This window comes from Lineus longissimus, chromosome 9 (genome assembly GCF_910592395.1).
Source record: "Lineus longissimus chromosome 9, tnLinLong1.2, whole genome shotgun sequence".
Classification (NCBI taxonomy): Eukaryota; Metazoa; Nemertea; class Pilidiophora; order Heteronemertea; family Lineidae; genus Lineus; species Lineus longissimus.
Window position 1 is genome coordinate 10,583,535 of NC_088316.1, and position 12,793 is coordinate 10,596,327.

The 12,793-nt window shown below is 37.9% G+C and overlaps 2 long non-coding RNA genes across 2 annotated transcripts; both read right to left on the reverse strand.

The window, feature by feature from the left end:
• Nucleotides 1-896: 896 nt before the first annotated feature.
• LOC135493836 (uncharacterized) lies at nt 897-11,205 on the reverse strand. Its single transcript, XR_010448300.1, has 5 exons — nt 10,763-11,205; nt 10,369-10,467; nt 8,540-8,701; nt 8,021-8,105; nt 897-1,513 (listed from the first exon to the last, which is right to left on the reverse strand). It is a non-coding gene; the product is annotated as an uncharacterized LOC135493836 (long non-coding RNA).
• On the reverse strand, nt 2,427-4,794 carry LOC135493519 (uncharacterized). The gene is made up of 3 exons (XR_010448256.1): nt 4,448-4,794; nt 3,731-3,873; nt 2,427-3,494 (listed from the first exon to the last, which is right to left on the reverse strand). It is a non-coding gene; the product is annotated as an uncharacterized LOC135493519 (long non-coding RNA).
• Nucleotides 11,206-12,793: the final 1,588 nt, after the last annotated feature.

Sequence of the window (12,793 nt, forward strand, 5' to 3'; positions counted from 1 at the left end):
TTATAAATCCAGAGCAAATATTCCCGATACCATGGGCATGGGGAAAATATAGAGACTACGCCCAAATGTCCTTCAAAGGAAATGCCGGCCGTCATACGAATTACAAATACAATGCATAGGCTATACACAGGGCAAACTTGCATTCGAAAAGTCGTCCGTAGACGCTCTTGAAAAGTGTGGACTTTATAAATTCTATTATGGACAAATATTCAATCATTAAGTAAAGGGGGAAAAAGGGAATTCTTTGCTATTTCTATACCTGGATGTGCTTTGACCCAGTCATTATCGTAGTTAAAGCGGAAAATCGGCTCAACTTGTGCACTCGTGATTGAAGGAAACGGAAACGTGTCAACTGACGAACGTAAAACAACAATGACGGACGTCAACACAGCACGACCGTCGCAATGACGGAAAAAAGAAAAAACGTTACGTAATCTGAGCGGTGACGAGTGATGTCAGAGCCCAGATTACGTAACTGCGGGTGACGTAACCGCGGGAACATTCTCGTTGATTGAACGGTACAACAATCCGGTAAGCGCGCGTAAATATTTACAACATGAGGGTGCATAATTATGTTGGCCAAAAACCCCTTAAAGGTCCTTTTTTAAATTCAAAAACTATTATTTCCAGGAGTGTGAAAAAATCAGGTGCATTAGCAGAAACCTCACCAAAAATATATATATTTATAAACAAATCGGAGGGGGGGGGGGTGCACTTTCGTATGATCATTCCTGTTATAACTTGTTTCCTGTGTAGGCCTATATCGTAAATGAGTCGTTTGTTTGTTTGTTTGTGACGTCAGAGGAGTAATGACGCTGGCTTCTAATAATTGTTTGGCAGGGATCACCACTTCTGATGAGTTACATATATATATGAACAATGTAAATGCATGAAAATAATAATAACAATTTGATATCTGTACACGACTTATCTGCACTGAGTAAAAAAGATGACTCAATATTGATATCAGATTTTATGTTTAAGTTTATTGCTTTTCACGCATTAGTCGTACAAGTTTTGAAATCACTCTAAATAAAGCCAAGACCCTAAGTTATTAGTGCAGATGATTGTTTTCTTCAAATGTTCGAAAAAAAGGTATGTACATATTTAATTACAATTACTAATGATAACGTTCAAGTATTACGTAATGATTTATCATAAATAATGTTCAAAATCAATAGTATACAGTTTTCCTATTCATGTGCATGTAATATACGTCATATCACAAAATATATACTTATAAAGTTCAAAATCAATAGTTACAGTTTTCCTATTCATGTGCATGTAACATACGTCATATCACAAAATATATACTTATAAAGTTCAGAATCAATAGTATACAGTTTTCTTATTCATGTGCATGTAATATACGTCATGTCACAAAATGTATACCTATAAAATTCAAAATCAAAGATCAGCTGTTTTTTCGTTATCCCTCGGCCTCCGTCCCAGATACATTTTATTTTTAAGCGTTTCTCTCATTGAGAAAGCAGACAGCAGCTGACCATCCTTGCTGAAAAACGAACAAGAAGTCCATTTAATAAAAAGTTGGCATCTATCAGATCACATTTACGTACAATGGCTGTACAGCACTGAATGTACAGTATATGTATGTTAGGACAGAGACCGTTCTTCCATTGGTTCAGCAATGTTGTATACATCAAGAATTGTAGCATTGATGACAGAACTGTGTACACAGTGCAATTTCATCAACGCAGTGGCGAACAGTAATTTATTTCACGCTGCATGTTTGTACGCGTAAAGTCAGCTTGTACACTCCAAAAATTAAATGGTGAAAACTAACTATTAATAGTTAAATGGTAACTACTTTGGGGCTTAGTATTGCACCGACTAATAAGTGGTTAGTTTAACTATTTCAAAATAGTTAATAAAATAACTACCATAAGTAGTTGATTTTTAACCATTTTATAGTTTCAATTTTAACCATTTTGATAGTGATCCTTACTACTTTGTCCATCCAGATTAACTATTATGTACTTGTGGCTCCCTTTTTGGCGGATGGGCTAGTTAGGGTCATTATGAGGAAATCCGGGCTGTAACTGCTACTGTTTCTCTCAAGCCGACACCTGTTCATCGACTTGAGATCGGCAGCAAGGAGGCCAGGATTTCCTCATTATGAGGGGTCCAAAATAACCAGTATTTTGGACAGTGTCAGAACAATGAGTGATAGACCTAATGTCCAAAGAGCCTTTTGAAAGTGCATTTGCTACATATTGCCAGGGTCATAGATCCCATCATTGGGTTGTATTTCTTAAAGGAGATAGCGTCCTACAACTATAATTCTCAAAGAGATCAAGACTTATTGTACGGCGTTATCCTCTTTAAGCTAGGGTACACAACCATGTTGTCACTAAAAGAATTACCTTTTAATGAAGAACAAACACTGAACGCATTTAGTCTGATTACATCTACATGTATTTACAACAGAAATTTATCATTAACTATAGTTTTCAACTCATTACATTCAAATTTGTGACTGGCATGTAAAGTAGAAATCTATCAATGACAATTAAGTTAACAATTCATTTCACATTCATTCAATTTGAAAGCAGTAAAACGTTTTCAGAACAATAACCCCTTGATACATTGCCCCCTATACAGTAATCCCAAGATATCCGCACACTATAAATGGCCAGACCTTTGCAAATATCATAGGATCTTCCTCTTTATACTCTAGCAGATTTAGTCTGATTAACATCTACATGTATTTACAACAGAAATTTATCATTAACTATAGTTTTCAATTCATACATTCAAATTGAATGCAGATTTAGTCTGATTAACATCTACATGTATTTACAACAGAAATTCATAATTAACTATAGTTTTCAAATGACATTCAAATTGCATCTAAAGTAGAAATCTTTCAATGACAATAAAAGTTAACAGTCCATTACTATCAATATGAAAACAGTAAAATGGTTTCAGGAAAAAAAACCCTAGATACAGCTCTGGAAAGAATTATTACAGAGAGAGTGAGAATAATGAGCTATAGGCTAGAAAGACAGGTGGTATAATAATTATTTCTAGAGCTGTACATTGCCCCTTGACAGTAATCCCAAGATACATGTATCCTCACACTATAAATGCCCAGACCTTGGCAAATATCAAAGGATCTTCCTCTTTATAGTCTAGCAGATTTAGTCGGATTAACATCTACATGTATTTACAACAGAAATTCATCAGAGATCACCAAAGTCGTCAATGAATTGCCACACAATAATGCAGTCCAGTAGGATATTCCAAAAATTATGTATTTGTTATAATACAATCAAAAATCTGTATGCAATATTCAAGGTCGCCATGCTCAAATCGCAAAAACTACATGTAGGCAATAACTCTATACCTGCTTGATACTGTATGAACGATGACATTGCCTCAGTCACGGATGGTCTATGACCTTTCGTTGGCCTGGGGGGGGGGGGGGGGCAGCATGATCGGTAGAAGTTGCATTGCAACTACACTCTGTTCCCCTGGAAAATAACCATTATAATGTATTTTGGAAATGATACTCGGTTAGCAGTACTGGTTCCATTCATTCATCCGCAGGTGGATAAATAATGTTTTTAATCCTCCTGTCACATTCTGTGAACAAACGAAACAAGTTAAAGGTAGGTCCATACTTGACGATTACCACACAAAGAATCACTTTTCAAAGCAATTCCACACTTTTCGAGTATGATTTTCTATAATCAAATCAGATCCTTACCCCAAGACTACTATCATGACTATTACATAGTAGTAGATTGCGGTTCTTCCTTGTAAACTTCATTCTGGTACCAATTTTTGGAATCAGCTCCTTTATTGTTCCATCGTCCAACATACAAAATGCCTCCTCATCAATGCCTTCATCTGAAAATAGATGTAGTCCTAAATGAAATGAAAATCATGCAAAAATGAAGGTTGCCATACTTTAAGCTGAATCTGGTGGTATTACGTATACTAAGTACTAGTAATTAATGACAACAGGCCAGCCAGTCAATACTGACATGCTTCCATAAAGTAATTCTTGGTTTGATCAGGATTCAATTCTACAAGAAAAAGAAAAAAAAAACCAACTCCCACAAAATGGACACAAAAAACGTTGTAGTCCAAAAGCACCACCCCTTCTCAGCGGCCTGCATGTAATGGAATGGTTTGCGGTTTTTGGAGTATTTTCAACATCCTGTGCAAATTTTATTGTAGCACTAGCACTAGCAGCCAATTTAGAATCAATAAAACAAATTTTGGAACAAAAAGATTCATCAACCACAATCATTCATCAACCACTGCGGCGCACTATCGATAGCCTATGGTTGAAAAACCAGCACTTAATCTTGGTACACCCTGTTGTGAGACTTTTCAATACTATCAATTACTTAATACTACCAATTATGACCCCCCCCCCTACTTTCGTCAAAATTATAGAATTAACCCTAACCCTAACCCTATGCATTATAGAATTTCCATCTATCTAGGCCTACCACTCTTGTTAATGCAGGCAAGCATTGTGTTGCTGCCAGGTATCCATACCCGGAACCCTGTCAAAAGGAAAGGATCATGCGGAGACCCTACTGAGATCCGATATATCAATTCGATGATGTACCAGGTACTGTTGTTATTCAATGTAATCTACAAGAGTACTCAATTTCGACCCGGCCATTTCATTCGATAATAACCAGTTAAAAATACAGAGTTGGTAGATAATCATAAAGACATTTAGTAGAGGACAGGAAGGAGCCAAGAAAGCATCCACAGAACGAACTTCTCTTTCCATTCCAAAGACATAAAATTAAATAAGCTACACTACTGAACACTGACTGGACCTGGTGGTCCTGGATGATCAAATGTCTCAGGCAAACTGCACTGCAAAACTTACAACTATCAATAAGACTGCAGACAATTCAGACAATGACCCATCCAGTCCCAGACTGCCAGATCAAAACGTCCAGATTGAATGAACAGTCTCACGACGAGTGACCAGTCAGACCAGTAGGCCTTCTGGTCTCGGCAGTGGATTTCGACTGAATTCAGTGTGGACATTTCAAAGCCTTTAGGCCTATGGTGGCCAGGCTTCACCACTAACACTCAACAGGGCTATGGCCCTACATTGCATGTAGGGCCCTACATGTACATATGTACATGTATTGTAGCCTATACACTGTTGGTGGTGGGTCAGTGCATGCAAATCATGAATGAATGATCATCTGTTCTGAATGAAGCGTCTGTGTCCGAAGCATTTTTCAGCAAGACATTTCACGCAAGATGCATGAATTTGACACTCTGCTATATAATGAGACAACAATTTCTGCTCGCAAGTATTTGGAAAAGGAACATTTGGCAGAATAAGGTCGAAATTGATCGCATTTCAGATCAGTATAAAACGTCAAAGGTTCCGGCGATTCCGCCATCGATTTTTAACTCGATCCGAGTGCGCCCTCTCGGAAATACTTTACACTTGCGTCAACTTTTTCGGCGGGAATATTCAAACTAACGAGTATCTCATTAAATGCATGTAATGCGCGAATGCTCTACTAATACTTCGGAACAAATTTTCAATAATGTTCACATAAAATTTAGCACTAAAATCGAATAAAACTGTTTGAAACTTGTTCTTAAATCGAGAGTGCGACACTTTTCTTCATGGCGCGCATCGGATTATCACAAGAGCGCTGACGGGCGCGCACTTTCTCGGGCCTTTTTTTGTCTTTAACTTATCACATCGCCTACAAACTTCTTCTTTTTCCAGTTTAGTGCATTCTTCATTAATAGAGTAGCCAACAGGCCTATCGAACTGGTGATAAAAATGTTCTGTGCATGCGTTGTGAGAACTGAAGGAAAAAGAGAACTAAAAACAGGTTTCGAATGGTGCGCGTTTTCTTTTTTGCCTTAGGCCTATAAAAAATTGTCAAAAAAATGTCTTTTGTGCTATCGGAAGCATGAAAAAAAGAATATCTACAAAAGCTATATCTTACCCTTGAACACTTTAACTAGTTCTCCCATCCCCCATGAGGCCAACGTTTCCTCGACGTCCATTTCAAAGATCAGCGAAAACGAAGTTTGGCTTTGAAGCGGGTTAAAAATGGCGGCGATCGACGCTGGACGTCTGCTGTCTGGGGGCGCATTCTGATTGGTCGAAGCTTACTACTTCAAGTGGTTAATTCACAAAATCAGTGATTCTGATTGGTTGGCTGATTTTACTACTTGAAATGGTAAAAAAGTATTCATGCTGTTTGGATTTCAAGTAGTTACTCTAACTATGAAAATAGTTATGTTAACTACTTATTGGTAAACGTATCGTTAACAACTTCAAATGGTAAATGATTTACTATTTAATTTTTGGTGATAGAACCTCTCCAACTCAGGCATTTCTTATCATTGAGGTGAACGCTTTAGAATATCCGACACTGCTGAAGGCCATTGAGGCCTGTTTTTTAGGCTTTGTAAGTTCCTGACTTAGAATATCCTACTGGACTGCATTATTGTGTGGCAATTCATTGAGGACTTTGGTGATCTCTGATGAATTTCTGTTGTAAATACATGTAGATGTTAATCAGACTAAATCTGCTAGAGTATAAAGAGGAAGATCCTTTGATATTTGCAAAGGTCTGGGCATTTATAGTGTGAGGATACATGTATCTTGGGATTACTGTATAGGGGCAATGTATCAAGGGGTTATTCTCCTGAAACAGTTTTACTGTTTTCAAATTGAATGAATGTGAGTAATGAATTGTTAACTTAATTGATAGATTTCTGCTTAGATGCAATTTGAATGTCATGAATTGAAAACTATAGTTAATGATAAATTTATGTTGCAAATACATGTAGATGTAATCAGACTAAATCTGCTGATTTCTACTTTAGATTCAATTTGAATGTATGAATTGAAAACTATAGCTAGTGATAAATTTCTGTTGTAAATACATGTAGATGTTAATCAGACTAAATCTGCTAGAGTATAAAGAGGAAGATCCTATGATATTTGCAAAGGTCTGGCCATTTATAGTGTGAGGATATCTTGGGATTACTGTATAGGGGGCAATGTATCAAGGGGTTATTGTCCTGAAAACGTTTTACTGCTTTCAAATTGAATGAATGTGAAATGAATTGTTAACTTAATTGTCATTGATAGATTTCTACTTTAAATGCCAGTCACAAATTTGAATGTAATGAGTTGAAAACTATAGTTAATGACAAATTTCTGTTGTAAATACATGTAGATGTAATCAGACTAAATGCGTTTAGTGTTTGTTTTTCATTAAAAGGTAATTCTTTTAGTGACAACATGGTTGTGTACCCTAGCTTAAAGAGGATAACGCCGTACAATAAGTCTTGATCTCTTTGAGAATTAGTTGTAGGACGCTATCTCCTGTAAGAACTACAACCCAATGATGGGATCTGTGACCCTGGCAATATGTAGCAAATGCACTTTCAAAAGGCTCTTTGGACATTAGTTCTATCACTCATTGTCCAAAATACTGGTTATTTTGGACCCCTCATAATGAGGAAATCCGGGCCTCCTTGCTGCCGATCTCAAGTAGACGAACAGGTGTCGGCTTGAGAGAAACAGTAGCAGTTACAGCCCGGATTTCCTCATTATGACCCTAACTAGCCCATCCGCCAAAAAAGGAGCCACAAGTACATAATAGTTAATCTGGATGGATAAAGTAGTAAGGATCACTATCAAAATGGTTAAAATTGAAACTATAAAATGGTTGAAAATCAACTACTTATGGTAGTTATTTTATTAACTATTTTGAAATAGTTAAACTAACCACTTATCAGTCGGTGCAATACTAAGCCCCAAAGTAGTTACCATTTAACCATTAATAGTTAGCTTTCACCATTTAATTTTTGGAGTGTGGGCTCTTGGCTCTCAGATTAGGCACTCCCTCGAAAATGGCATGAACATGTAACACTTTATGCTGTGATGAACGATTTTTGCATATTTACCTCAAGAAAACAATATATATATCATATATCATCAGAATATTGATATCAATGTCACTATTAGCCTTACCTTTATAAACTTGCTGACAGCCAGTTCCTGCCCAAAAGTCAGGGTGCCCACATAAGACGCCAATAGTGCGTTCATTCTCATTCGGCTGGAAGAAAAAGCATCGTTGGCCTATCGAGAGAAATATCAACAGGATACCGGTCTCAACGAAAACCATGTTAAAGAGCAGCTTGTGTGCGGGTGCAACGGGTGCACAACTTTTTGTGACGTAATAAGATATTCGTCTATATGCAGGTTTCAAAAGTCTACGAAGAGCTGTGAGAAAGACTTGGTTCAAAGTATGTAGATAAATTTTATCGAGGATTTTTTTAGAAATATTCCTGATTATTCCCACATCTACATGTATATAAGTAAAACAATATAACGAATATCGCGTTAAGGAATATCACATGAATTAGTGATACCATCCGCACGGACGATTCGAAGAAGTCTGTGATATGTACCACTGACCGTCGCACTTCTTTGGCACTGGTCTTTTTTCTATCAAAACTGCACTGCTGATTTATCCGTACATGCTCTTACCAGACTGTTTAGTTGTGTCAGCGTGATAGCATATGTATCAGAGAGAGCAGAGAGGAATTCGGGTAGACTCTTCATGTCTGGGCGGTAGGCCCCACGGGCTTCAATCATGATGCGAAGGAGAGGACGAGCGTCACCATGGAAAGGACAACACATCGAGCGTTACTATTGAAGGGACAACAAACCGAGCGTTACCATGGAATGGACAACAAACCGAGCGTCACTATGGAAAGTACAACAAACCGATGTTTCATAATTCAGTAAAACATGTATAATGGAATGTTTCATTAAACATACCTCCAATAAGAATTAAATGGGCATTATGATTCTAACCTTACCGACACGTTCTTGCTATAAGGATGTTGAAACTGGATAATTTCCAATACAACATCTATGCGCAACACATATTTATTTCTAACGGGAGAACCCATATGAGATGATATTCATTGGGTGTGTACGCATTGGGTGTGTCATCTTCTTCAGTTTTATCAATACAAGTATATGTACTGAAAACAAAGATCTGGGCCCGGTTGCACAAAAGTTATGGTGATAAAAGTATGTTAGTTTATCTTTTTATGTTAAAGTCCCTAACTTAGCGTTAGCTAACATAACACTAAAATTGAGTTGCACAAATCAAGGTTAGGCCCAATGTTAACTAACGCTACTTTTAAGTAAATCAATATCAGTTGCTAGGGACATTTCCCATAATGCATTTGGTCCTCCTATTGAAAGCAAGACATGCAAGATGGCTGCCTCCATAGAGAATCATTCATCTCAAAAGCAAAAAAGGAGAGAAAACCGAATTTTTCGCACTCAGAAGCCCAAGTTTTAGTTGATCTTGTAACAAATGAACTTGGAATCTTGCGATCTTGCGATCAAAGTTTTCGTCAGATATGACAAACAAAATGAAAAAAAACAACTGGGATGCAATTACCCTAAAGGTTAGTTCCTTGGGAGTGGCCACAAGGACCGGGAAAAACTGGAGGGAAAAATGGAACCAGCAGCTTTCAAAGGCAAAAGAGATACATTCCCTGCAGCAAAAACACCAGAGAGGGACTGGAGGAGGGGGAAAGATGCCACAGGCCGACCCTACACTACAGAGTATCATAGACAAATTTGATGTCCTCCCTGAGCATTTCAAATATCAAAACAATGGTTTCTCTGCAAAAACGGTATCTTTTAAAAAGTTTATTGTCATTGAAGAACTCCAAGTGGTTGATTCTTTGTCTAAAATGCCGTGGCGCTTGAAAAAATGGCTGGAAATCCACAAACAAGGCCTGGTTGTCCGCCATTTTGTTTCAGCTAACTCCAAAATAGGGATTTATCTTGGGGTTAGGAGGTCAGTTAAAGTTAGCGTTAACTTAACGCTACTTTTAAATTATTTTCTTTCTTGCAACCCAAATTAACTTTTTGGAGTTAAGTTAACGCCAAGATAAACTAACAGTGATTTTTAACTATTTTTCACTTTTGTGCAACCGGGCCCTGGAAGTTTCGTAATCCACCAAAGAAACAAAACTCGTGAAAATCTATTTTCCTGAAATCTTCGCGTATCACATAAGCGAAGAGGCAGGAAAATTCCTAGACAGTTTACAATAACTATATCACATTCTCCTCAAACACAACACAATATAGTAGAACCGCCTTGTCACGCTCCTATTACATGTACTGCGCGGAGTATGTTTATTTCATTATTAAGACGCGTAAATTGGTTTTGCAAGGGCAGGCTGTGTGGTCATGGTCTTGATGGCCAAGTATAAGTGACAAAGCCTTATGAAGGTATCATAACTAAATCCGTTGGACGTGGAATGGTCGATACAGGCTTGCAAACACACCATCTTTCTGCTGCAGGTCTCCGATTGAATGAGTCGGGTCGCGGTGGTATAGTTGGGTTGAAAAGTTTCAAGAAGTATTGTTGTGTTGGCAACCGAGAACTGAAAGTAAGATAAGTCGTGCAGTTTACAAACTACTAAGCTTTGCTTAGATTTACCAGTATATACTCCATATTAGTACTGTAAACTTGGCTGTATCTGGTTTGTCGCGTTGCTCATATGAACCAACACATCTTTCCCGAAGTTGAAGGACTATTCACGTTCAACCGCATCTCCGTTTTTGTAGCTTTTAGCCCAATTCTCCTGCACCAAACAGTTCTATTGCATAACCACATGTATTGGCATGGGCCATGTTGCTTAGGCAACAGTGTTGCTGTTGGCGCTTATAGGTCCTAACCTTTCATGCCTTTCCCTCGAACATCTTTAAATACAATCGCCCTCAGGGCTACCTTCTTGCCTGTAGCATGACGTTCGATGTAAATCCTTTTTGTTGCGAGAAAGTAGCCACTGAACTTCGTGGTTCCAATCACCCGCCAATCGTTCGCGGCGAGGCCATCCTGAGTTGCCAAACCGTAAGGTAACGTTTTATCACTGTGATAACCAATGACATCACCAGCTTGGACCTGTAAAGACATAACAGCTTCACGCAGTACAAACACGAGTATATATATATAGGTAAGTACCCCTCGCCCAATACACACACGGCACACAGAGCGACTGCATGGATCGCCATGGAAAGTTGACATTGATATTGTTCTGTATCTAGCCCTGCATCTACTTATGTTGTTCCTTCAACGCTATACTCTACCTGTTAGTTACCAACGACAAGCCTTTTACTATTGTTTTAGTATGAGTGCGGGTAACTTACAAAGGGTGTATCAAAATCAAAGGAAAATTAATTGCCATGTGCTAATTAAAAGTCATGCGAGAGACTAATCTATATCAAGTTGACATTGATATTGTTCTGTATCTAGCCCTGCATCTTCTTATGTTGTTCAATTAATTCCATGCTCTACCTGTTAGTTACCAACGACAAGCCTTTTACTACTGTTTTAGTATGAGTGCAGGTAACTTACAAAGGGTGTATCAAAATCAAAGGAAAATTAATTGCCATGAGGTAACTTACAAAGGGTGTATCAAAATCAAAGGAAAATTAATTGCCATGTGCTAATTAAAAGTCATGCGAGAGACTAATCTATATTCAGTTCCCCCCCCCCCCCCCCCAGTGCTATGATATAAGGGCCTTATTATCTTTTTAATTGACGAAGTGCCAATACATGTTGTACACCGTGTTGATGTCAGCATGCCCAGCGGATGTTTTCAAGGCTAATATTTGTTACTTCTTTTTTCGGTGTAAAGGAATATTCCGCTTTTACGGATGAAGCATCTCAAATATCACATCGTAAATCAATGTACATTGTAATTAGTTTCCTTGATTCCGGACCGATCAAGCAATAGCTTGACATAGAATTCGTGAGTGACAGTAATCCCTTCTGCAGTGGAAAACAAGTCATGCTGTCAATGCTACAGCAGACTACTAAGTATTCAGAAACATGTAGACAGTTACCTTAAAGGTTTCGAAAAAAATGTCTTATTTCCGATCGTATACGATCGGAAATAAGACATCCTTCCGATCGTAGAGTCTGTAACCTCTGTTGAGTGGACCAGGTCGAACGTCTTTGCAACCCCAGGGACGGGTCTGAATATATCCACATAGTATTTTTCGCTGTTGAATCTTTGTACAGTTGCCATCCGATAACATATCCTTCTTCTTTGAACGTGTATGAAGCGGCCAAATGGATGTTGAGCCAACCGCCGTAAGAATATATGTATTGTGGTGGTAGGAATCTAGGTAATTCTAAGCTATTTTAACAAAAGCCCTTACAGGCCTTTTTGTCTCAAATTAGCTTAGAAACCCCTAAGAACCAGACACCACAATACATATATTCTATCATTCATTAGATTCCCAGTGAAGCGTTGCAATGAAATGGTCAGTGAAACGTTGCAGTGAAATGGTAAGGGAACACTAGAGTTCAATGGGTTAAGGTAATCATGACTTACTGTATTCCAACAGAAAGTACACGTCAATAGCTTTTTTCCGTGCATTTTACCTGATATATGATGTTGGCACTGTTCACTGCATGTACATAATTTTACTAGTAAATAAATAGAAAATGGCAACAGGATATTTATTAAATACCGAAAGGGCACATAAGATTCCACTTGGTTTGAAAGCTGAGAGGCAGCATCATATCATTACTCATAACCCATCATCTGCTAACCCCAAAGAAACTTTGTATGTTAGAATACCGGCATTGCGAGAGAATACATTCTTTGTACCTAAATCTCTTTATCTGTCTGCTGATGTAACCATTTCTGGTGATTCTAAAAATAGTGTTGTAAATAATCTTGGTAGAAACCTAATCTC